We start from the raw sequence: 27,508 nt of genomic DNA on the forward strand, positions 1-27,508 counted from the left end.
TCTACTCTTTAAAATAATGTAAAAAATTCATAAAAAACACACGTTCTAAAATGTTTCGTTTGTGAGTTACGGCTAATGAAATGTTTCGCTCGGTTTTCAGATACCCCAGTCAAAAAGAATCTAAACAACAGATATAAATAAATGTGTACGAAGATCGAATTTCTTTCATAAAAGGAATGGATTCAAAATAATTGTTTTTAATAAATTAAAAATAGATAGGAGTAACAGTACAAGGTGAAAAGATAAAGATGCTACGATTTTCTGATGATATAGTAATTCTAGCCGAGAGTAATAAGGATTTAGAAGAAACAATGAACGGCATAGATGAAGTCCTACGCAAAAACTACCGCATGAAAATAAAGAAGAACAAAACAAAAGTAATGAAATGTAGTAGAAATAACAAAGATGGACCACTGAATGTGAAAATAGTAGGAAAAAGATTATGGAGGTAGAAGAATTTTGTTATTTGGGAAGTAGAATTACTAAAGATGGACGAAGCAGGAGCGATATAAAATGCCGAATAGCACAAGCTAAACGAGCCTTCAGTAAGAAATATCATTTGTTTACATCAAAAATTAATTTAAATGTCAGGAAAAGATTCTTGAAAGTGTATGTTTGGAGTTTCGCTTTATATGGAAGTGAAACTTGGACGATCGGAGTATCTGAGAAGAAAAGATTAGAAGCTTTTGAAATACTATAGGAGAATGTTAAAAATCAGATGGGTGGATAAAGTGACAAATGAGGAGGTATTGCGGCAAATAGATGAAGAAAGAAGCATTTGGAAAAATATAGTTAAAAGAAGAGACAGACTTATAGGCCACATACTAAGGCTCCCGGAATAGTCGCTTTAATATTGGAAGGACAGGTAGAAGGGAAAAATTGTGTAGGCAGGCCACGTTTGGAATATGTAAAACAAATTGTTAGGGATGTAGGATGTAGAGGGTATACTGAAACGACTAGCACTAGATAGGGAATCTTGGAGAGCTGCATCAAACCAGTCAAATGACTGAAGACAAAAAAAAAAGTATAATTATATAATCCAAGTAGACGGTAAAAAGGTAGTAAATGTTAAAGCAATGAATTAACAACTAATGAAAATTACAAAACAGATTGGTTATAATATTATAGTATAACCCTGAGGATTGTTATTGCAAGGTAACAGAAGATCAGGAAAAACAAGTAATGTGAAATCCATCCAACTGTATGTAAAATGAAAAGCTTAATTATCTTTATACGAAAAGTGTCGATCTCCGTGGCGGAGTGGTAGCGTTTCAGCCATTAATACGTTGGTCCCAGGTTTGAATCCCTTTCAGTCATGTCATTTTTAATACGCTACAAAATTACTGTTTCATATTTTTCCCGTAGATTCAAGATTATATGTGGAGATAATCATAAAAAAATAATAAATAAAATAATAAAAAAATAATTAAGCGGTCATAAAAATAATAATTAAATTGGTGATTTAACAGAAGAACGTTGAAAATGGCACAAAGGTTATGAAATTATGTCGTAATATTGATCATACACATCTAATAGCAGAAATGAAAGTAAGATTGAATAGAGTTAAAAAAGGGAATAAGGTAACTTAATAGAATCTGGAAAAAATATCAAGAGAAAGAAAAACGGTAGAAAGAGAGATTTTTTCTCAAGAAGTATAAAGAGAAAAAGTTGGTAAAGGCAATAGTAAAAATGTTTGAATGAATATAAAAGATATAAAAAAATCAGTTGTAAAAAAAATATTCCGCTTAATTAAGGGAAAAAGAATAAAGAAACTAAAGGTTACCAGAGAGATGATTAAAAAATAGACGACCGAAGAATATATAGGAAGGGGAAAAACTCTATAGAAAATTGAGTAATGAAATACGAACTATAATATTAAAAAAAGCTAAGAACAAATGGCTTGCAGACAAATCCTCAGATGTAGAAAAAAGTACGAATTTATATATAAAAATAGTAATATGAAATGAAGGAAAATTTTTTTTTGTTTTTGTCTTCAGTCATTTGACTGGTTTGATGCAGCTCTCCAAGATTCCCTATCTAGTGCTAGTCGTTTCATTTCAGTATACCCTCTACATCCTACATCCCTAACAATTTGTTTTACATATTCCAAACGTGGCCTTCCTACACAATTTTTCCCTTCTACCTGTCCTTCCAATATTAAAGCGACTATTCCAGGATGCCTTAGTATGTGGCCTATAAGTCTGTCTTTTCTTTTAACTATATTTTTCCAAATGCTTCTTTCTTCATCTATTTGCCGCAATACCTCTTCATTTGTCACTTTATCCACCCATCTGATTTTTAACATTCTCCTGTAGCACCACATTTCAAAAGCTTCTAATCTTTTCTTCTCAGATACTCCGATTGTCCAAGTTTCACTTCGATATAAAGCGACACTCCAAACATACACTTTCAAAAATCTTTTCCTGATATTTAAATTCATTTTTGATGTAAACAAATTATATTTCTTACTGAAGGCTCGTTTAGCTTGTGCTATTCGGCATTTTATATCGCTCCTGCTTCGTCCATCTTTAGTAATTTTACTTCCCAAATAACAAAATTCTTCTACCTCCATAATCTTTTCTCCTCCTATTTTCACATTCAGTGGTCCATCTTTGTTATTTCTACTACATTTCATTACTTTTGTTTTGTTCTTGTTTATTTTCATGCGATAGTTCTTGCGTAGGACTTCATCTATGCCGTTCATTGTTTCTTCTAAATCCTTTTTACTCTCGGCTAGAATTACTATATCATCAGCAAATCGTAGCATCTTTATCTTTTCACCTTGTACTGTTACTCCGAACCTAAATTGTTCTTTAACATCATTAACTGCTAGTTCCATGTAAAGATTAAAAAGTAACGGAGATAGGGAACATCCTTGTCGGATTCCCTTTCTTATTAGGGCTTCTTTCTTATGTTCTTCAATTGTTATTGTTGCTGTTTGGTTCCTGTACATGTTAGCAATTGTTCTTCTATCTATGTATTTGAACCCTAATTTTTTAAAAATGCTGAACATTTTATTCCAATCTACATTATCGAAAGCCTTTTCTAGGTCTATAAACGCCAAGTATGTTGGTTTGTTTTTCTTTAATCTTCCTTCTACTATTAATCTGAGGCCTAAAATTGCTTCCCTTGGAAAAATAGAGGACACTAAAAAAAATTGCTAGTAAAAATGGGTAAATCCTATACAAATAACACAAAAAAGAAAATGAACATTAGGAAACCTAAAGAAATGAGTAATAAAACTATAAGACAATGAATGTCTGTAAAAAAGAAAGAACTGTACAAGTAAATTAAAATAAATCCTTAGGTACCGTATTAACAGAAATTTTCTAAGTTGAAAACAACGTTAAAAATATGATAAGTAATGTTTGAAAATGTATATAATAGTAAAATTATTAAAAATACTGTTCTGTGGTATATTTTTAAAAAACTTGTTGCTTAAATTTCATATATGGACAATTCAAAAAGGACTTTACAAATTTAAAAGCATAAAAAGATTTATTTAAATAAGTTAAAGATTTGGTTGAGGTCTCATTTCATAGCAAAACACATCAAGTGTTGACTCTCGTAGTTCGTAACAAAGTTCAAAGTAATATTCATAGAGATTACGGTAGAGAGCCTCCTAGTAGGCGCACAATTTACTTTTAGCACCGAAACTTTGTTGAGGCAGATTGTTCTGTTAAATAAAACAACCTATTGTTAAACTCCCTAGGACGCCCACGCGTCCCTGAAACTGCTATGGAACAAATCAGAGAAAGCTTTTCACACAGTCAAAATAAATCAACTCGACGTTAGTCACGCGAAACTGTTACTCTGCGAACGATTGTTTGGTTCGAATTATGTAAACGTTAGCATTTTATTCCTTTCTTTTTCCTGTTTAGTCTCCGGTAATTACCGTTCAGATAATACTTCAGATGATGAATGAGGATGATATATATGAGTGTAAATGAAGTGAAGTCTTGTACAGTCTCAGTTCGACCATTCCTGAGATGTGTGGTTAATTGAAACCCAACTACCAAAGAACACCGGTATCCACGATCTAGTATTCAAATTCAGTTATTTTTACACGGATGTGTGTAAAAACGTATTTTTATACGGATATTCATTATTTTTTTACTTTATTAGCATTAAATTAATACATGTCTTACTTCAATTAATTATGAAGCTTTTACAATATTTCGCGGCGCTTCTGTGAAGAGGCCGCGGCATCCTGTGGCGCACAGTTCGGGAATCACTGCTGTACAGGATTTTTCCCTCACAATTAAAAACAATAAAAAAATTTGTTTCCTACAAAATTCAGTTTCAATGAATTAATTAAAAATTAGAAGAAAAAAATTATTCTTTGAATAGGAAACCACGGATCATGTTTGAATAAATTCATAATATTTGAGAAATAGTTTTTCACCGGATCTTGACTTTTGACAACTTTTCTTTTCTTTTTTCTGCTTAACCTCCGGTAACTACCGATCAGATAATACTTCAAAGGATGAATGAGGATGATATATATGAGTGTAGTCTTGTACACTCTTAGTTCAACCATTCCTGAGATGTGGGATTAATTGAAACCCAACAACCAAAGAACACCGGTATCCACGATCTAGTATTCAAATCCGTGTAAAAATAACTGAATTTATTAGGATTTGAACGTTGGAACTCTCGACTTCCAAATCAGCTGATTTGGGAAGAGACGTTTTGACATCTAAGGAACTAAAAAACCGGATGGAAATTTTCCGTATGCCGCGGCCTCTTCACAGAAGCGCCGCGAAATATTGTAAAAGCTTCATAATTAATTGAACTAAGACATGTATAATTATTACTTTAATAGTAATAAAGCAAAAAAATAATGAAGATACACGAGTTCTGTTTATTTTTATCTCTTACTTACGAGTAGTCATACTTTTACTTAGGTTAATGCACCGTGGAAAAATTTTAATTAAAAAAGGGCGGCGCCATGTCTCGGAAAGTTTTGGGAACCACTGTACAATAAAATATAAATTAATGTTTGACTTATATTAATTAATAAGTTATTAAATTATTAAAACAAATATTTATTTGTTTTTTGGCATGAAGTCATTGCATAAACCATTAAATGAATAAATAAATTTATCATAATCTTTTATTTTTCACATTTCCTGAATTTTCTGTTTGTTTTTCCATTTTTAATGTAATTTCCTCTTTACCTTAAAAACAATGTTTTTATTAAACAATACTTACAACTTATTCAATCAATATCTCGACAGGTTCTTTTTTCAATTTTATTTTAATTTTTAAAACTTTGGTATTTGCTTTGAAGAAAAAAAAAGGAAAAACCTTTTTTGTTCGTTAATTACTTTAAAACTAACTTGTTATAAATTATTTTAAAGTTATTTACCGTTTTAATTAGTCTTCATTTTGTAATAAAAAAAAATTAAAAGCCTAGGTTTAATTAATGAATAAAGTAAACAGGAGTCAAAAGAAAGTACAACAAAAATTAAATCTTTTTAATAAATAAAAAAAAAAGATTTCTCTTTGTTTTATTTATAATCTTTAATTGACGTAAACAAACAAAAACAAACTTTTTATAATTTGTAAAAACTGTTAACAGAATGTGTTACGAAAGAATAAGCAATTCTTTGAAGAATTTATACCTTAAAAATTATTTCATGCAAAAAATTTAATTTTATACTAAATTAAATATTGCAGTTTTTCCAAATTATTTTTGAAAGTTAAACAATTTATTTAAAAAAAATCCTTGAACAAAAGATCAACTCTTCATTAATTTACTTTAATTTCTTGAGCAAAAAGATAATAATAATAGTAAAAATAAAAACATAAATAAAATTATAAAACTAAAAGAGTGATCTGTTTTTTTAAAAAAATAATATTAAAATATATTCTCCGTTATAAAAAAATTGGATTATTACAACCGCAATTTGAAGAATTAATTGAAAAAGGAAAACGAGTAGATTCTATACACAAACACAGTTTTAAACTCATTCATTTCTGTAATTCACTGCATAAGCGCGTACGAAAAAAAAAACACTAACAAACATAACCTAAATTTGAGTTTATGTTGAATTTTTACGACATTAAATTAGGTGTAACTCAGAAAATACTAAACCAATATCCAAAAAATTTTCACATAGACAACTTTATTAATAACTCAGAAAATACTAAACCAATATCCAAAAAATTTTCACATAGACAACTTTATTAATATTACTAAAGCAAAACTAAATTTTAATGAAATTATTCAAGCAGTTTTGGTGATTTTCGAGCTACAAAATTTAAAAATATGGTATTTTCGTAAACCTAATACTTCAAATCGTGAATAAAATTAATTTTTACTACCCAATCTCACCATTCTACCGAAAAAAAACCTTAATTGAGGTTATTTTGTCTCTTGTCAAACTTAAAAAATTAAGCGTAACTCATGAACGACTCAATCAATCATAAAATTTTCACTTCTACAGCTGTATATATATTACTACAGCATATCTAAATTTCAATGAAATTAATCAAGCAGTTTTGGAAGTTTTCAAGCCAAAAAATTTTATACAGAACTCTTTCTCTCTCGCTCATTCTCTCTCTCTCTCTCTCTCTCTCTCTCTCTATATATATATATATATATATACACATGGTGATTCAGGAGGACAGGGCAATACCTTGACAACTCATTCTATAGGTTAAAAATAAGAAAAAAGTTCATATAAACATAGGTCCGAAAACGCTTCATTAGCGAGTTATACAGGGTGAAAGATTTCGCCCGAGTTTCAGTTCCTCCGGGTAACTTAAGGCTTTCTGAAATTCTGGGAAGGTCAATTAAGGAGCAAATACAATTGCTTCTTATGGTTTTTGAGCTGGGAAATTGAAAAAATAAGTCCCAGAACGTATCTATCTTAGTTTCTAAGATATCCCATGTAAAACGCCAAAAATAGGGTCAAAAAACACATTTTTTTACGTTTGACGTACAATAACGTTATTAAATTTGCAATAAATCATACATTTTTTAAACATAAATTGTAGAGAATTTAATTATAAGAAGATTGATGTAAATAATGTCAACAAAACAGAAATAAAATTTTAAACATGTCGACTTTTATTAACATCGACTATAACATGTTAATGTCGACTATTAATTCTAGCCTCTAGAATGAGTTGTCAAAGTATTGCCCCATCCTCCTGAATCAATCTGTATATATATATATATATATATATATATATATACAGGGTGTCTCATATAAAACGCAACCCATCAATCACTCATCCATGAAATTTCAAAAGTCAAGCTACTCCCCTACTCGTTACTGAAATGGACTCGTCCAACATCTGAACATCGCGGCGACGCAATAGAACACTACCGATAGTAACAACAATGCAATCATAACCTTCAGTGTATTGCTAGAGACAAGATGGTGATTTCGCAAGATGAACGTGTTTTCATTGTTGAGTCGTAATTCAGTACGAAATCAGTGGTTGCAGTGCAAGATTTGTTTCACCATAAGTACCCTGATAAACCAGCTCCTAACAAAACATCAGTATTAAGATTAGTCACAAAATTTAGAGTGACCGGTTCTGTTAATAACAAGGAACACAAAAGATCTGCGTCAGTATTGAATACAGATACAGTCGCTGAAATCAAAGACAGATTACTCGCCTCGCCAAATAAATCGATCAGATGTTTTTCTTCTGAAATTAATTTGTTTAAATCGACTGTTCATCGGGCGACCAAACAATTACAATTACGACCTTATCGCATTCAAACGGTTCATCAACTTCTTAAGCCCGACAAAGAAAAATATTGTCAATGGTTCCGTAGATTTCTGCGTGAGGGAAGTTATGGATTCGTTATTTTTCACAGATGAAGCACGGTTTCATTTGGATGGCTACGTAAACAGCCAAAACAGTAGAATTTGGAGCGCTGAAAATCCCCGCGTTTATCACGAAAAACAATTACACCTGCAGAAGTTGGGCGTGTGGTTCGCGATATCGCGGGAAAAAATAATCGGTCCTATTTTTTGTTGAGTACACTATTATTGCAGAACGATATCAGGATATTTTATTTCAGTTCATCGCACTCTTGGAAGTGGAAGACAGACACTGTTGGCTACAACATGACGGTGCTACATCGCACTACGCGGGTTCAACTTCTGATTTCGTCAAGGAATTCTTTGGTAATCGTGTTATCGGTCGAGGCTTGTGGCCACCAAGATCTCCAGATTTGACTGCGGCGGATTTTTTTCTACGGGGTTACTTCAAAGAAAAAGCCTACAGCAACAAACCACGAACACTTGAACAATTAAAAGTCAATATTGAACAAGCTATATTAAATATCCAGCCACAAACTTTGAAAAAAGTTGCAAGAAACGCTGTAAAAAGAATTGAAGCTTGTATTCAAGAAGATGGCGGCCACTTCCAACATTTACTCTAAATGTAAGGTAATGGATGGTAATAATAAAAATTACATTTACATTTACGTAAGCAATATAAGGTTAGGTTGCGTTTTATACATACTCGTCATATCTCAAAGTGTAACGAAAATTCATTTTCACCACCACATCCCACCGTGCGACAAAAAGTAATACCATACTTTTCTTTTAAAAGTCGGTAAACTGTTTAAAAAATACAAAGTTACAAATATAATTCTAATTAAAGTTGTAATTTTTGTTCATTTTTTTTTTTTAACAAATACTAAAGATTAAGTATTACCGAAAAATAAGATTTTTGCATTTTAAATGTGAAAAATGGGTAAATATCGAGACGGATTTAAATAATAAAAAAAAAGTTTAATTAAAGTATTTATGCTACCACAAATCACCGGAATGGGATGGGCTTAAGATTTTTGTAGTTTATTAAAGTCCTATTGATGTAGAAAATACAGATATAAAAAAAACTTTCATTAACTCCTTTTCTGGAGCAAGATACAATTGAAAAAAAATAAATAAATAAATAAATTCATTTTTGAAGTGAGGGTGAATATTATTAAATAAAATTATTTGGTAATTTTTGTGACCTTGAAAAAAAAAACCTTCAACACTTTTTAAGAAAAATCTTTTATTAAAATGCCTCAACAAAAATTTTAATTTCATTTCGGCCAGAATATCCCCTACCTCTTTTAAAACTTTTGCAAATAATTTAATACATTTTCCACCTTACTCAGGCAGTAACTGTCTAAGTTTCAATGAATTAAATCTATTAACGGAGTCCAAGTTAAAATCAAGTACAGGCCAATAAATGTACGTCGTACATCGCACAAACTTTAGTCTGTCAAAAATTGTTTTTTTCGTTTTTGGAGAAATTAAATAAATTTTTTGAGATTATTTACAATTTATTTAAATCTATCTTTTTTGGTTAATTTTTTTTTTAAATGTCTCCTTAAGCACAAAACAATTTTTTTTAAATTTATATTTTAAAATGTCTTTTATACTTTCTCGTTACAGCTATAGCGGCATATATCGTTTTACCTGGGAATGTAAGAAAATGTTAATTTTATCAATCACGAGACAATTTTTGGTTACACAAAGTAATATTGGTTTTCCTCCGTTATCTTCTCTCCTGGGCAGGAGAGAAGATATGCACTTCTGGGCAGAAGAGAAGGGCCGCACAAAATAAATGGGGCCATTTATTTTGTGCGGATTTTGGGCAGAAAATTACGCTAGCATTTCGGGAAAAATATTTAAAAATCCTTTTTTTTTTAATGTAAAAAATAAAAAATGTGATTTGGTTACTACATGAATTCCTTGTACGCCTATTAAATTACATATACACATTTTTAAAAAATGAAATGTACATATAATTTTATTTCATTAAAATATTATTTCTGATATTTTTCTTTTTTTTTTGTTGTTATTTTTTAAATATAATTTATTGTAATTTTTTTAAAATTAGTGATTATTATTAATAAATCAATATATTTCAATTAAAAAAAAGTGAAAAAAAGGGAAGAAGTTGAGTTCCTTCCTCTTGTAAGATCCAAATATTTTGTTAATTAAAATTTCAATTGGCTATAACTCTGGAACCAATAAAAATAAGTAACACTTATGATATATCGTTGAAAAGTTCTCAATGAGGACTTATTACTGCAGTTAAGAAAATTCAATTTTTTTGAATATTGGGCTTTTTTGGACATTTTTGGTCAAGTAGATTGCAATAAAAAAAAAGGAGTGCAAACTAGATGTTAAAACAGTCCTAAATCCAAAATTTCAACATCCTACGGCTAATAGTTTTTGAGTTACGTGAGATACATATGAACGTATATACGTACATACATACGTATATATAGACGACACGCCGAAACAAATCAAAATGTATTCAGGGATGGTCGAAATGGATATTTTCCTTGAAATCTAAAAACCGAAATTTTTCGCGATCACAATACCGTATAAGGAAGTTGTTTTTTTTTGTCTTCAGTCATTTGACTGGTTTGATGCAGCTCTCCAAGATTCCCTATCTAGTGCTAGCCGTTTCATTTCAATATACCCTCTACACCCTACATCCCTAACAATTTGTTTTACATATTCCAAACGTGGCCTCCCTACACAATTTTTTCCTTCTACCTGTCCTTCCAATAACAAAGCGACTATTCCAGGATGCCTTAGTATGTGGCCCATAAGTCTGTCTCTTCTTTTAGATATATTTTTCCAAATGCTTCTTTCTTCATCTATTTGCTGCAACACCTCTTCATTTGTTACTTTATCCACCCGTCTGATTTTTAACATTCTCCTATAGCACCGCATTTCAAAAGCTTCTAATCTTTTCTTCTCAGATACTCCGATGATCCAAGTTTCACTTCCATATAAAGCGACACTCCAAACATACACTTTCAAAAATCTTTTCCTGACATTTAAATTAATTTTTGATGTAAACAAATTATATTTCTTACTGAAGGCTCGTTTCGCTTGTGCTACTCGGCATTCTATATCGCTCCTGAATTCTACTTCCCAAATAACAAAATTCTTCTACCTCCATAATCTTTTCTCCTCCTATTTTCACATTCAGTGGTCCATCTTTGTTATTTCTACTACATTTCATTACTTTTGTTTTGTTCTTGTTTATTTTCCTGCGATAGTTCTTGCGTAGGACTTCATCTATGCCGTTCATTGCTTCTTCTAAATCTTTTTTACTCTCGGCTAGAATTACTATATCATCAGCAAATCGTAGCGTCTTTATCTTTTCACCTTGTACTGTTACTCCGAATCTAAATTGTTCTTTAACATCATTAACTGCTAGTTCCGTGTAAAGATTAAAATGTAACGGAGATTGGGAACATCCTTGTCGGACTCTCTTTCTTATTACGGCTTCTTTCTTATCTTCTTCGATTATTACTGTTGCTGTTTGGTTCCTGTACATGTTAGCAATTGTTCTTCTATTTCTGTATTTGAACCCTAATTTTAATAAGGAAGTAAAATGTGCAAATAAATAAATCTTCAAAATAATTAAATAAAAATTAATAAAATCTGTAACTGAGAAATAATATTTGAAACAATGAATTCTTACATAAATGAACACAAATATTTATTACGTAAGCTCAAGAGCGGTAATATCTTTCAGAATTACTTGAATCAAATTGCCAATTTACAATTTAATTAATTTACAATTCAACCACATTCACAGTAAGATCATACCGATGTGGAATTATGATACCATGAAGAATCATTACTACGTGACAATAAAAGTACATCACTCGATTAACTGCTTTGTACTGATGTCATTTTAAAAATAAAAATCAGACATTCATATTACAGTACGGCAGGCACGTAGCTAGGAGTTTTTTCGGGGCGGCTGATGATGAAATAATAATAATAATGAAAATATTTTTTATTGAAACGGTTTTTTATACATTATTGCGTTTGAAAAATACAAAAGTTATGCTTAGATTTAATACAACATTTATTACGCCAATAAGAATCAATCGGTATATAACTTTTTTCATAATTCACATTTATATTTTACGCTTAAAAAAGTTATCAATAATTAGAAAGCTAGTCGTCGATTTTTCTTTCTCACATAATATCTAAAATTCATTACGATTAACAGTAATATCTCTATGCATTAAAAAAGAAACTAACGAACATAATCTTCCATCCTGCTAATTGTTACACGCAATCTTTTTTACTCTTCATTGTGGATAACGATCGTTCATTAGTACAACTTGTTACCGGAAGAGTCGCTAAAACAAACCAGAGGTTATGGATATTCAGCGATACAGTACTTCAATTATTTCTAGATGACATTTTAAATTTAATGACGTCATCTCTTCGCACCAAATAATATACTCAGCTTAGAGGACAAATTTACACAGGACAGAAAACTTATTATCATAATACATCGCTAAGATAATTAATTCATCCGCGTTTCAAGACTGGTTGAACCTAGCAAAAGAACTAGAAAATATTTCGAAGATTCTTGGAACGCCGTCTAGCTGCATAGGTATTTGGAATGTGATAAGCAAGTGTTAAATTTCTGGCTTGTGGGAAATTCCCAGTAATTAATTACTTTTATTAGCATTACGTAATAGTAAGCACGGTATTGACTCGTCGAGTAACGAAGGGTTAAGGTATATAAGAGGACCCACCGGGTTGGTCTACTGGTGAACGCGTCTTCGCAAATCAGCTGATTTCGAAGTCGAGAGTTCCAAGTTCAAATCCCAGTAAAAGCAGTTAATTTTATACGGATTTGATTACTAGATCGTGGATACCGGTATTCTTTGGTGGTTGGGTTTCAATTAACCACACATCTCAGGAACGGTCAACCTGAGACTGTACAAGACTATACTTCATTTACACTCATACTCTGAAGTAATAACTGATGGTGATTCCCTAAACAGGAAAAAAACAAAAGAAAGGTATATAGGAGGGAATTAATGACTAGAGAGATGGTTAAGTACCGTTTTATCTCAAATTTTGTGAAAATACTTTTGATATGTTATATATAACGAAAATATAAAATGCTAAAAATGGATTTTTTTGCAACCACCTTATTTAAACCCCTGAGTTGATTTAACCTCTGAACGATAATGCCTAATTATTTTCGGGCGATTGAGGCTTCAGCCTCCATTGCCCGACAATTTCGGCGGGGGCTATAGCCCTCTTAGCCCCCCTTCTACGGTCGTGCAGAACTGTAATGTAATCAAAATATGAACATGCTTGCTATAATTCACTCATTTTAATAGTTATTGTGTTGCAAACAATTCGCGTGGCGTTAATAGATTACACTACCTTTATCTGTTTAACCTCCGGAACCATCGTAAGGTATTATATCGACGGATAAATGAGGATGATATGAATGAACTAAATGAAGTGAAGTCTTGTACAGTCTCAGGTCAACCACTCCTGAGATGTGCAGTTAATTGAAACCCAACCACAAAATTACACCGTTATCCACAATGTAGTATTCAAATCCGTACAAAAGTAACTGCCTACACTAGGATTTTAACCTTAGAACTCTCAACTTCGAAATCAATTTTCGGTGGCGTTAATAGACTGACTGTCATGAATGTTATGCGTACAAATAAATAAATAATGTAAGTAAGATTCGTTGTCATTTGATATTTTGATTTGGCGCTGACTAAATCGAGTTGTTTAAGAATTAATTGCACGACACCTATCACTGTTGGCAAAAATACTGCTAAGACTATAACGTATTAACCCTCCGGGTTGGTCTAGTGGTGAACGCATCGTCCCCAATCAGCTGATTTGGAAGTCCAGAATTCCAGCGTTCCTAGAAAAGGCAGTTACTTTTATACGTATTTGAATACTAGATCGTATATACCGCTGTTTTTTGGTGGTTGGGTTTCAATTAACCACACATCTTAGGAATGGTCAAACTGACACTACAAGACTTCATTTACCCTCATCCTCATTCATCCTCTGAAATAATACCTGAACGGTAATTCCAGGAGGCTAAACAGGAAAAAGAAAGAAATGACTATAAAATATTATAAATACTGGTAAGGACTAAAAAACTGAGTCACCCGCTACATTAATGTACTAACAGAATCGCACACACTGCAGTAAAATCTCACTACAAACAACAGTTAGAATAGCTCTTACGCTGAACATAGTAAAACGATCTAAGTAGTAATTGCACCGACATCTGGTGAGGACTTAAGGAAACAGGAATGAGCTTGAACTTCAGTAATAAATTTTATTAATACAGTTTTATATACGTGTAGCAATAAACGTGATATAAATCGTAGGTTAATGACGTTCGACAGACGGGATAGGATTACAAAGAACTATCATAATATTTTATCCTAAAAGAGAGAACATATTATATTATTCTTCTATTTCCAGTCTTAATAAGGCAAATAACAATCAAAATGTTTTTTTTTTCGTTTTCTTTTTTAACTATGTTGTATTTTTGTCAATCGAAAATAATTTAAAGCAAAATTGGTGGATTTTATGTAATTTGAGCTTATAAATACGGTAAAATAGGCTCCAGAACTGTAACTTCAGTAGTTTTTATGATATCCGACATAAAAAAAAAAATTCAGTTTCGAAAAACAAGTATTTTAGGTTTGTGGTTTAATAGGTTTGTCAAATGTCTAATAAATGAGGAAGAATTAATAACAACAAAAATAAATAGTAGAAAATTTAATTCCGAGAAATTAATCTAAATACAGTCAAAAAAACTTTTAATAATCGGTATTTATTGACGCAAAACAAACTAAAAAAAATCCCTTTCGATGCGCCGGAAGGCTGAGGTAAATTTCACCGGTCCTAAGTAGGGGATAAAAAAGATTTCCACCTTAAAATTAAGAAAAAATTCAATTTTACTCAATATGACAATGATTGCATGTGAAAAAAGTTTCACATGTTTTGCATATGACAAGCCCTATCTTCTTACATTTCCAGCAATATTTTGGTCATCCGTTGCCGGAAGGGTTGGTCATATCAAAAATTGTTTCTCACAAAGCTTTTAGGTAATGTTTAAAACCAACAACCCCACTTTAACCCACCGGGTTGGTCTAGTGGTGAACTCGTCTTCCCAAATCAGGTGATTTGGAAGTCGAGAGTTCCAGCGTTTTTTTATTTTTACACGGATTTGAATACTAGATCGTGGATACCGGTGTTCTTTGGTGGTTGGGTTTAAATTAACCACACATCTCAGGAATGGTCGAACTAAGAATGTACAAGACTACACTTCATTTACACTCATACATATCATCCTCTGAAGAATTATCTAAAACAGCAGTTACCGGAGGCTAAACAGGAAAAAGAAAGAACCCCACTTTAAATCGATTCGATACTGTGCCGATTAAGGCAGGTAAGAATTTTTTTGTCTTCGAAATCCAATTTTTTTCATTCCCTGGGCGAATGGTTGGGGATATTAAAAAACTTCACTTATAAGTTTTAGCCCCTTATCCAAAGAATAGTAGGAACATTAAACGAATTCGATATTTTACTTAATAGGATAGTTATAGCGATATTTTGTTTTTTTTTTTAGAAAACCCTTCTCATTTCCACCATTATAGTTCGATTTTGGCTGTTGGACGAACCCGACCGAGATTTTGGGACAGGTTATTTTTAAGGAACAATTTGAAATTGATCCACAATACCTCCGGGTTGGTCCAGTTTTGCATATGACAAGCCCTATCTTCTTACATTTCCAGCAATATTTTGGTCATCCCTTGCCGTAAGAGTTGGTCATATCAAAAACTGTTGCAGACAAAAGCTATAGGTAATGTTTAGAGGAATAACGACCACTTTAAACCAATTCGATACTGTGCTTATTAGAGGGGAGGTATGATTTTTTTGTCTTCAAAACCCCATTTTTTCCATCCCTAGGTCAATGGTAGGTTCAAAAAATTTTACTTACATAAGTTGTAGGTCCTTATCCAGTGAATAGTGGGAAACGAATTTGATAATAAAGTTATAGCGATATATTTTTTTTTCGAAATATCCCCACTATTTCCACCCCTATGGTACGATTTTGGCCGTTAATTAACTCGACGAGTTATTTTTAAGAACCAATTTGTAAGTGATTGGTACAAAATTAAGTAGTTATCTTGTCCACAAAAAAGACGAAAGTGAAATTTATATATATATAAACTTTTGGGGTGACAGTATTTTTGGGGTCTGGGGGATGGAAAACGCGAAGGTATGACGAAATTTTCCGGAAGTCGAATAATGATACCCATTACAATAGCTAGAAACTCATATAACTCCAACTTTACTCCTTAATTTAGGCACCAAAAATTAAGTAAAACTTCTTTTTAATATAAGAGCTGAAATCTGGACGAAATCTTTCACTAGCCGTAAAACTTGAAAACAAAGCGCTTCCAGACCTATGTTTAAATGATTTTTTTTCGTTATTTTCAACAGTAGAACAATTCCTGAAAGTTACTTCGTTGGACACCCTGTTTAAGAAATTATTATTATTTACTTTTATTTTACTTTATTTATTCTTAAAAATCTGAGTGTTCAATTACAGCCTTTTTCTTGTCATGAAGATAAGTGAATTTTTTAACGAATGAAAAATGTTTATCTTTACCGAGATTTGAAATAACCAGAACCTTCCGTACAAAAAGACAACACGCTGTCACTCCATCGCGGAGGTCAGTGATATATATATATGTGTGTGTGCGTGTGTGTGTGTGTGTGTGTATGTGTGTTACCTATGTTTCCCGTCACGATTTTTTTTTTTATTTCATGTTTTTGGCAAGTAACTGGAGGCAGGTGCAACCAAACGCATCGCACATACAGTAAAAGTTGCTTTTTTGTTGAGCCACTACGCCTCCTTAAAATCTCAAAATTCAAAAACCGAAAAGTAGTTTTTACATATTTATCTCAAGAGTATTTGTAAGCCCAGATTCACTGAATATATCGTTTATTACAATCGGTAATAGGAAAAATTTGCAATCAATGTTCAAAATACAATACTTTTGTTCAACCCGTTTAAAATCGAATTTTAGAAAACCAAGGAATTAATTTTTAGATATTACTATGATACCCACAAAAATCAATTTTATATCTTCATTTGTTACCATTTCTTTTTCCTGTTTAGTCTCCGGGAATTACCGTTGAGGTATTACTTCATAGATGAATAAGAATGATATGTATGAGCGTAAATTAAGTTATTCTCTTGTACAGTCTCAGTTTGACCGTTCCAGAGATGTGTTGTTAATTGAAACCTAACCACCAAAGAACACGTGTATCCACAATCTAGTATTCAAATCCATATAAAAGTAATTGCCTTTATTAGGACTTGAACGCTGGAACTTTCGATTTCCGAATCAGGTGATTTGGGAAGACGCGTTAACCACTAGACCAACCCGGTGGTTTTCATTTGTTACACGAGAAAATATAAAAATATAAAATTTCATTGTTCCCCATTTTAACCCTTTAGACTCAGAATTTCAAAGAATTCTATCTAAGTATGCACTTTTACCGTAAGAAGAACGTGTATACAAATTTTCATCAATTTATTTTCAGTAGTATTTTTTTCTTTTCTGGGCGTTGGGTATGAATCGTTTATCACCACATGTTCTGTTATACACACGCGCGCTCACTCACACGCACACGTACACACAGTGTTCCACGAAGAGATATACGATTTTGATTTAGTATTACTCACCGATTCTACTGAACGTTACAGACCTTTTAAAGAAGATTCTAAACGTGTTTTATGAAAATTAGCGTCTGGACCTTTCAACCGGAGGTCCCCGGTTCAAATCCCGACATTTTCACACCCTAAAAAAATTTCATTCATCTCATCCTATGAAGTAATACCTTAAAGTCATGGTTATGACTAATTATTAACTTGTTTTACTCAATTTGAACTGCTATTTAACACATTATCTGTTGTATACTTATTCTAAGGTACAGTAGTAAAGAAAATGAAATGGCCATCATTTTTATTAGGCTAGTTTAAAGAATTTTTGGTAAATTAAAAAAAAAAAAAATTGTTTTAAATAATCTGTCACAATCCTAAACTTTCCATTTAAACGTTTTGTATTTTTTCCGATAGAGTTCCTATCGATGGTTAGGTTGTGTTGTTCTCTTAACGATGAAAAAATAGTATTTTTAGATAGAAGCATTTTCTAAATTTCATATTTCTATTTTCAATGGGAAAAAATTTATTTTTGGTTGCTATTCTTTATAAACCCACTATCAATTTAATTTCTTTTTATGAAAGAACGGGCATAAACTGCTGTGGCATTAACTTGGTTTGATTGCAGATGAAGATATGTACATGCCTAACTGAGAATTGAACCCGGAACCTCCGCTAAAAAAATTACCAAAACTCTACCTACAGCCGTGGAAATTGGCTTTTATTAATTTTTTATTTTTTTCTAAGTTTTATACTGTTTTAAAAAATACATAAACTAGTTTTTTTTTTCAGTTCCTGATGTTAAAACCGTTTCTCAGACCTATATTTTCTACCACTTTTTGAAAAATCATTTCAAGTTTATCTATTCTTCTTTATGGTTTTATGTAGATTTTTTTCAATATTATAGTTACAAAATATATCCTTTCGTTTGTAACTTGAAACAATATACTCGTACATAATATATTGTTTTATTACAGCAGAAAATAGCACATTAATTTATTGCCTTAATTTCAGTCTTCATATTTTTATTACTCTTTTGATAAAGTTAAATTATCTGAATTACAGGAGGCATTAATTAATTTCTAGATATTTGTGATATTAAATTTTCCGTCAATTCCAGACATCTAAATAATGAATTTGTCACTGATATAGCTTAGGTGTTAGAGGAAGATGTGGGGATCACGCTTCCGCGAATCAGTTAATTTGACGTTTGTAAGATACGGTCGTGTTTGGAAGAAGCCTAACTAAGTTGTGTAAAATCATTAAAGGAAATATCTGTTGGGGTATTTGCATCGGTGATATCCTGACAGAGGCCAAACTGATGACTGTTGGTTTATAAAGTTTAGATGGTCTATAAGACTACGTCCGGTAAAGCCCATAAGGACTAGGAATGGAGGGAGTGTTGTGGTAACCAGAATCGTCCCAAAGAGGGTGTCTTCTCCTACGGGAGTCAGGATGAAATCATTGATCTTATCAGGCTAAATATTGCAGTTGAAATGTTATCAAATGCTGCCTTCATAATGAATCATCGTGAATGAATTGGCGACAAATAAATCCACTTTTATTCATAATATGGACAAACCTTTTAGTAATTTGACCTATCTGAAAACAGTTATGGATCTATCAGCCCTGGAAAATTAGTAGATTTATATTTACATTCTAAAAAAAGTAAAAAGAAATGCCAGAAATGTAATGGTTTTTAACATCAGAGATGTTACACAACTATAACCCTAGTTTTCTCTACAACATTTTGTAACATGAATATATTGACGTAGTTTCTTCAAATAAGTAAAATTCTTAACATACGAGGTGTGATCAAAAAATATAGTGAATGAATTTTTATAGCGGCAACTGCCGACGCTACATCCATATGCTGTAATTTGTCCAATAAGGTGATCAACTGAGACAGGCAGGGACAACTTGTAACACGTTCGAGCTTGCCAGTCAGCTGCCAGAGCCGCTAGAGTGAGGTTGTATTTATCGTGTCTGTCGCGCAACATGAATTTTGAACAACGCATTAACATTAAGTTTTGTTTTAAGTTGCAAAAGAGTGCCAAAGAAGCTCACGAAATGTTAGAATCGGTGTACGGCGATAATGGGGGTAACTTAGAAGACTGTGTACAAGTGGTATGACCGATTTAAAAACGGAAATGAGTCTGGTGAAGACGAGCAGCGTGCGGGACGTCCAGTAACCTCAAAAACAGTTGAAAATGTGCAAAAAGTGGAAACAATGGTTCGTTCAAACAGGCGAATGACTATTCGAGAGCTATCGGAAGACCTTAACATCTCGTACGGATCCGTTCAAAGCATTTTATTTTTTAACGACGTACGAAGAAAGCGACCAGAAAAATGGACCAATGGCTTCCTTCTTCACCACGACAACGCTCCGTGTCACACCTCGCTTCTCATTCGCGAGTTTTTGGCCGAAAAAAGTGTTCCTGTTTGTCGACATCCACCATACTCACCGGATTTAGCACCATGCGACTTTTGGCTCTTCCCAAAAATTAAAACTGTGCTTAAGGGAAAACACCATTGCTGTTATTGAGAGGGCCACGACCGAGCAGCCCTTCCGAAAGACGCCTTCCAGAAATGCCTCGTCATGGAGTCAACGTTGGGATAAGTGCATTGCTAGCCAAGGACAGTACTTTGAAGGAGATTAAATCGAATTCTATGTAATCTTATTACTTTTTTTAATAAAAAATTATTCACCGTATTTTTTTATCACACCTCGTATATTTAAGTTTTGGTTTAAAATCGTGTGTTAGATAGAAAATTATCTAAATCTGACTGTTTTGTTCATTAAATAATCAGTAATAAAATAGTATTATACAGTATAATTATTTTTTTATCGATTTACAAATTATCGATAAAAAAAATTCTATGCATTTGATTTTTTCGATAGTTTATTGAAGATGTAACCAAAAAATATTCGGACCTTACCAGGTAACAGAATGAAAAAACATATTATATTCATAAAATATGAACTATTTCATAATTTAACCAATCTTATGACTCTCAGTTGATGTTAACTATCATAGAGAAGTGATTTCTAAACTTTTCCGTGTCGCGGCGTCCTTTTTAATTAAAATTTTACCATGGCGCCCTACCGTAAGTAAAAGTACAACTACTCGTAAGTAAGGGTTAAAAACAAATAAAAAATTTGAGTCTTCGTTATTTTCTTTACTTTTATTAACATTAAATTAATAATTATTAATGTCTTGGTTCAATTAATTATGAATATTTCGTGGCTCCCCGGAGCGCCGCGGCGCACAGTTTGGGAATCACTGGACTAAACTAAATGATGAAAAAGTTGAATATCCTATATACTAGTAACTGCTATTGTGTATAATCTTATCGTTCCTGTATAAATAAATATTTCACAAAAACCAATTTTAAATGTGTAAAAATCAGAGAAAAATATTTTAATTAAGAAATATAAGTTAAATTTAAACATATGTGCTATGTTAAAACTACATACATATTGTTTTATTTCAGATGGAAGAGTTTTAAAACGTGAACAAGAAATCTTTAATTAAAGAAAGTGGTTTAGATTTTTTCTGTTTAATTAAAAATAAATATGTTTTATTTAAGCCTTTATTTTATAGCTTAACGTAAACTAAATTTTATTAAATAAAGCTTCCTGCTTTTGATAATTAAGTTTTTCTAAAAAAAAAACCATTCTTTTGTTCATGAAATTTAAACAAAGAATTTACACTAGCGTAGTGTAATTGTTACAGCTTGAAGGCTTATACTGAATGTTACAAGTTGTAAATATTATATTACAGGGTATAAACTTAAATAACGATTTTAAAATATCAAATAAGGAATAAAAAAAAAAAATCATAATAAAAAATACTAATTAGAAATTTAAAAAAAAATAATGATTTTAAATTTATTTTAATATTCTGATATATGAATAGAAATTTAAATCTGTTTTAAAAAACAAATATTTATTACGTAACTCTTGAAAAGAGATTGAATATTTTGAAATCTTATGTATTCTTACGATGATGATTGGTGGTGATTTGGTGGGGATGTATACATCTTGTAAAAGATGTATGGGCGTCTCTGACAATCGATATTACAGGAATTCCCAAGGTACAAGAGTATTTAATGTTACCTTCGGTCTTTCCTCAAATACAGAAAAATATCTCATACTTATTATTATCTTACCAGAATTTTTCTTTGAAATAAAATAATTACTTGATTTTTTTTTTAATAAATAACTTATTTTCCGTCTTAATGTATGAGATTTTAAACAGTATTTTCAATTTAAGTTTTCTTTATAAAAAATAAATTACCATAGGAAAACAGGAGATAAGTCTTCTGTGTTTTAAAACAAAACTGAATTGTCATTAAATTCATTAAAAATAAAAAATCTGATGTAGACATCATACGACTTCCTTATACGCCTATTAAATTACAAATACACATTTTTTAAAAAAAAATGAAAGTACTTAAAATTTGATTTCATTAATAACTTCTCACATTTTTATTTTTTGTTATTACTGAATTTATTATATGTTGTAAAAGAATTTTTACAATTAGAGATTAACAATTATTAATAAATCAATATATTTAAAATAAAAAAAATAAAAAAGTAGATGAAGTCGGATTTGGACAATGTGCTATCCCCTTATAAGATCCAAATATTTCATTAATTAAACTTTTATTTGACTATAACTCTGGAACCAATGAAAATAAGTACCAATTATGATACATCGTTGACAGATCTCAATGAGGGCTTATTACTGCAATTAAGAAAAGGTCCAAAGTTCGAATATTTTGGATTTTCTGTTTTGTTGGACGCTTTTGATCCAGTCGATTGCATTAAAAAAGAAAAGATGCACAACTACATGTTATAATAGTCCTAATTCAAAAATTTCAACATCCTAGGTATAATCGTTTTTGAGTTACGCGAGATACATACGTACGTATGTAAGGCACATCACGCCGAAAGTAGTCAAATTTGATATATAATAATAAGTGTTCTGCCCAAAGGCAGGTTTTCACATGGCCGCTCTCCATTCTGTTCCATCGGTTTCATTTTATAGTAACTTCCTCCCCTTTTTATATTTTCTATCATTTTCATTCTTGTCCGACCTCTTGCTTTCCTTCCCGTTACAAATTCTTCCAATGCCGTTACCAACAGGCAGTCACGTCTCAGCCAGTTCCCAATCAACTGTATTTTCTTATTTTTATTGTTTCAATAATCCCCCTGTCTTCTTCTACTCTACAAAGCACCTTTCCTTTCCGAGTTCTCTCGGTCCATCTGATCTTTTCCATTCTCTTCCAAATCCACATTTCAAAGGCAATTTTATCAAGTGCAGATAAAATTGGATATTTCCGTTAAAATCTTAAAACCGAAATTTTTCGCTATCACAATACTTCTTTTACTTCGTACAAGGAAGTAAAAAAAAATCAATTTATTAGAAACAAAACCTGTATCAGAAAATAAATTGAGTATTTTTATCGACTACCAGCACAATTTGTTTAAATACTCAATTATTTCTCTTTAACAATATAGGAATCATATTTAAAGATTAAATGGCTAGAACAAAAAGAATAAGATAGAAGTTTCTAATCACAATGTTAAAAATTCAACAATGTACTGTACCTTTCTTTTTCCTGTTTAGCCTCCGGTAACTACCGTTTAGATAATTCTTCAGAGGATGATATGTATGAGTATAAATGAAGTGTAGTCTTCGACCATTCCTGAGATGTGTGGTTAATTGAAACCCAACCACCAAAGAACACCGATATCGACGATCTAGTATTCAAATCCGTGTGAAAATAACTGGCTTTACTAGGACTTGAACGCTGTAACTCTCGACTTCCAAATCAGCTGATTTGGGAAAACGCGTTAACCACTAGACCAACCCGGTGGGTTACTGTACTGTATCTAGTGTATTATATCCAGTACTAGAGTTTTTACTGCCCGTTTACCGTAAAAACAGTTTCATTTCCCTATCGAAATTTAACATAAAGTTTTAGAATTTTCCGGCTAACAAAAAATACCATTGAGTTCCTATAACTACATGACATTCTACCGAAAAACTGGACATCACCTTGGATACGCTATGCATCTTTACTAAATTAACAGTATTGTATGCTGTTCCAAGTCGTCAATATACGTGGCTGAAAAAATCGAACCTCAGAGTCAGGAACATTATACGTTTTCCATATAACTTCGAATTATCAAGGGTTGCTTGGTGTCGATGTGAATTGGGTATGTATCAGAAAACAGTAATCAACTGGAATAATTTCATTAAAGAACTGCTTGTTGATATATTTAACAAACAGACAAGGGGAAATTGTGGGAACCGATACAGTCGTCTGAGTCAATTAAACATTATTCTCGTGGCGTAAAAATCATGTTGGTCTCGTCTATCTACAACTACGTGTTTCAGGCTGAATTTTTCGAGAATATGGCGAATATTTCGTTGTTAGAATTACTGAAAGATCAATTTAGATCCTGTTGAATGCCATCCAAAATAATATTAATGACGGGAACATATAATGTTAGAGAAAAGAATGCGGCGTACGTTTGTCTCGGGTTTGGAGGCTGCCTATCTTGCATTTGCTAACAGTCAAGCGAGTCGATAGGGTGCAAGGATATATTGAAAGCTTAAGGGCGAGCATAGGTGAACGACAGCAATCCGATTCGTTGCGACTAACAAACTAGCCTTTGAGGTTGTGAAAGCGTCGAAAACAGAGGCTATGCTTATTGATAAGTCTGAGGGAGTTACTTTGTCATCCTTTAAGAGTGTGGTGATGAAAAATCAGGAGGCTAAAAAGAAGGGATTAAGGATTGTCACTATTCAGGATAACCCGAAGAGAGTACGAATTGTAGCCAATGACAGCGAGACGCAGCGTAGAATAGAAGAAATGAGGCTATAAACAAATATCACTACTGTTGCAATGAAAACCCTGAGGCCAAGAATGATAGTATATCGTTGTCACGTACCGTTGACAACGGAGAAGAAGGGTTCGTCGATGCGGTTAGAGTACAAAACATGGATTATTCAATGAAGGACTTTGCCACTTTGTTCAAAGTGGGATTTCGTGCTGGGCGTAGAGACAGCATTGTTGTTCATTATATAGGGTGATTCACAGAAACGGGAAATTTTGAAAGTTGTGTTGGTAGCCGTGAGCGATTGGTACCACTTGATAAGTGGCGCCAGCTTCTCTAACCTAACTTGCCATTTAGTTGTCATGGATCCTTGTAGTGGTGCGCAACATGCATTTGCTATCAAAGCGTTTTACAAAAACAATGACAGTATGAAGGGAGCTCGTAGAGAATTTCCCCGTCATTTTAATCTGGGACGGCACGTCCGTGTTCCATCAGCACCTGCAATTAAAACACAACATCTAATTTTGAGAAAACCGGTTCGGCAATGAAAAAGAAACCTCTAGGCCGTGAGCGAACCGTCCGTACACCACAGAATGTTCAAGCTTTACAAGATGTTGTCACACGAAGCCCACATCGGTCAATCCGTCATCTCTCAGCATCTTTACAATCGCATAGTTCAAGTGTTCGAAGAATGTTAGTGAAGGACTTGCAATTCCATCCGTACAAGTTTCAGATCGTCCAGCAACTGAAACCGAACGATGCAGTTGTGCGAGCACAATTCTGTAATGTAATGCTTCAGAAGATAAATGATAACGAAGAGTTTGTTCACGAACTGTGGATGTCAGAAGAAGCGCATTTCCACCTCAGCGGATTTGTTAACGAGCAAAATTTCAGATACTGGGCACACAAGAAAATCCTACATCAGCATCCGTTGCACAGCCAGAAAGTGACCGTGTGGTGTGCTATGTCATGTTACGGTGTTATAGGCCCTTATTTTTTTGAGGATGACAACGGTCTTGCGATTACAGTGATGTTGGCTCGTTACGTAGCTGTGCTTGAAACCTTTGTTGTGGAACAACAAAAGAGATTTCCACTTATTCTTAACACAGCCTGGTTTCAACAAGACGGAGCAACGTCACATACTGCGCGAATATCAATGGCATCTGTACGCGATTGTTTGGACAACGTGTCATTTCACGAAATAGTGACATAAGATGGCCTGATCGCCTGATCTCTCAGCTTGCGATTACTTTTGTGGGATCACCTTAAAAGCAAAGTTTTCCACAGTAGACCTGCGACAACGGAAGAACCGTAGGCAAAGATCTGAGAAGCGATTGCGGAAATTCCAGTCGAGATGTTACGTCAAACCGTGAACAGTTTAACGAAGAGTGTTTACGTAGAAGAGGAGGTCACCTGCAAGATGTGATCTTTAAAAATAAACTAAAAAGTATGTATCCTAAAATGGCAACATTTGTACAATTACATGAAATAAAATTCATTTTCTAAAAAAAATTTTTCATTAACGTTATTTAATTTTTTTAATTTTACGTTACTTTGAATCACCTGTAGTTGAGTGCGACAGTGCGTATTATATTTTTGGAAAAGGGTAGGTCTTTATTCATTACCAATCATTTAAAACAAAGTATTATTTAAATTTCAGCAGATGTTTCCGGTGTCTCGGATTAGGATACGTGGCAAAATTGTGTAAAAAAAGAACTTTATTCCCATTATAGCAAAGAGGGACATTATGTTAAAGACTGTCGGGTAAAAAAGGATAGGAGCCCTCCTACCTACCCAAACTGTCTCCGCGCTAAAAAGACCCGGCCAACCACGATTGTAAATCAGAAGCATATCCAACGTACAAAAGTGCGCGGGATTGTCTTAGTGGTAGGATCGATATAAGGGCTATTGTAGGGTTAGAGTTATTGTATTTTCTTTTATCATGGTTTTCGGCTTTGGTTTATTGTTTTTCTATTTTTAGTTATTGTACCGGTTATTGATTTGCGTTTGGTTTTTTTTTTTGTACATTGATTTGTTTCATTAGTTTCAGGGTTTGATATCTTTAGTTTTGCTTTTGTTTTTTTTTGGGTTTTAGTTATACATTTTCCTGATTATTGTGGTTTAATGTTGCAAATTATACGTTTTGATTTAGCGGTTGATTTTGTTAGAATTTATACAAATCAGAAAACTGGAGTTGATCTCTTATGCGTTTTGATAGGTTTGTTTTATTCTGTTTAGTTTGTTTTATTGTGTTATTATTGGCCTAATTTTTTATTTGTTTCGTGTTTTACTTTGTCTTGATGTCTGACTTTTATTAGGTAGAATTTATAAGAAAGCTACCTATTGAAATGGGTACCATGATTCGACTTCCGGAAAATTTCGAAATATCTTGGCGTTTCACATCCTCCAGACCCCAAAACCCATCTCAAAAGTTTATATATATTTCACGTTGATTACGAGGCCTTTGTGGCAAGCGAGTAGAATATTCTTATTCTTAAGAGTTATTCTTGGCTTCCTAGGCCAAGAATTGACTTATTTAAATGTTATTATTCATACTTAGGTCCAAAAATATTTAATCATTTACCAAGCGGATTTAAACTCATAGAAGAATCTATAAGGTTTTCACTGTCAATTTATGATTGGTTGTAGTAAATTGAAGATGTGTAAAGTTTTTTGATTTGAAGATGTGAGAATTGAAGACGAGAAAAGATGTGAATTGATGAATCAATAATTGAAGATGTGGAAAGACCTGTGATTCATTCTTGAGTCGTTTATTATGGGAATAGGTGTTTCAACACTAAATAGAGAAAGTCCTCTTTTATTTTTTAACCAGATTATGAATTCTGCTTTTGATGACAATTTTACACACCATAAATAACGCGAATTGCACGATATGTAGCTCTAACTGAGTCCATATTTCGATAACAAATATTTATGATTTGTAAATGTTGCTGAGGCGTGTAGCGTTCTGTGATGATTTATCATAAACTACTGAAAACAAATAGCACATAAAATTTAAAAAAAAATCCCAACTTCACCACCACAATCTGTCAATTTTTTGCACTCAATTTAAAAAACCTCTTAAATATAATCGCTTTCAATATATATTAATGTAATTTATAA

The 27,508-nt window shown here is 32.4% G+C and overlaps 1 protein-coding gene across 1 annotated transcript in view; it reads right to left on the minus strand.

The window, feature by feature from the left end:
- The window catches only part of LOC142334053 (metabotropic glutamate receptor 2-like), a 794,082-nt gene that overhangs the window by 434,179 nt on the left and 332,395 nt on the right, over nucleotides 1-27,508 (minus strand). The gene's annotated exons all lie outside the window — the stretch shown is intronic.

The sequence above is a fragment of the Lycorma delicatula genome, chromosome 13 (genome assembly GCF_047948215.1).
Source record: "Lycorma delicatula isolate Av1 chromosome 13, ASM4794821v1, whole genome shotgun sequence".
Taxonomy (NCBI): domain Eukaryota; kingdom Metazoa; phylum Arthropoda; class Insecta; order Hemiptera; family Fulgoridae; genus Lycorma; species Lycorma delicatula.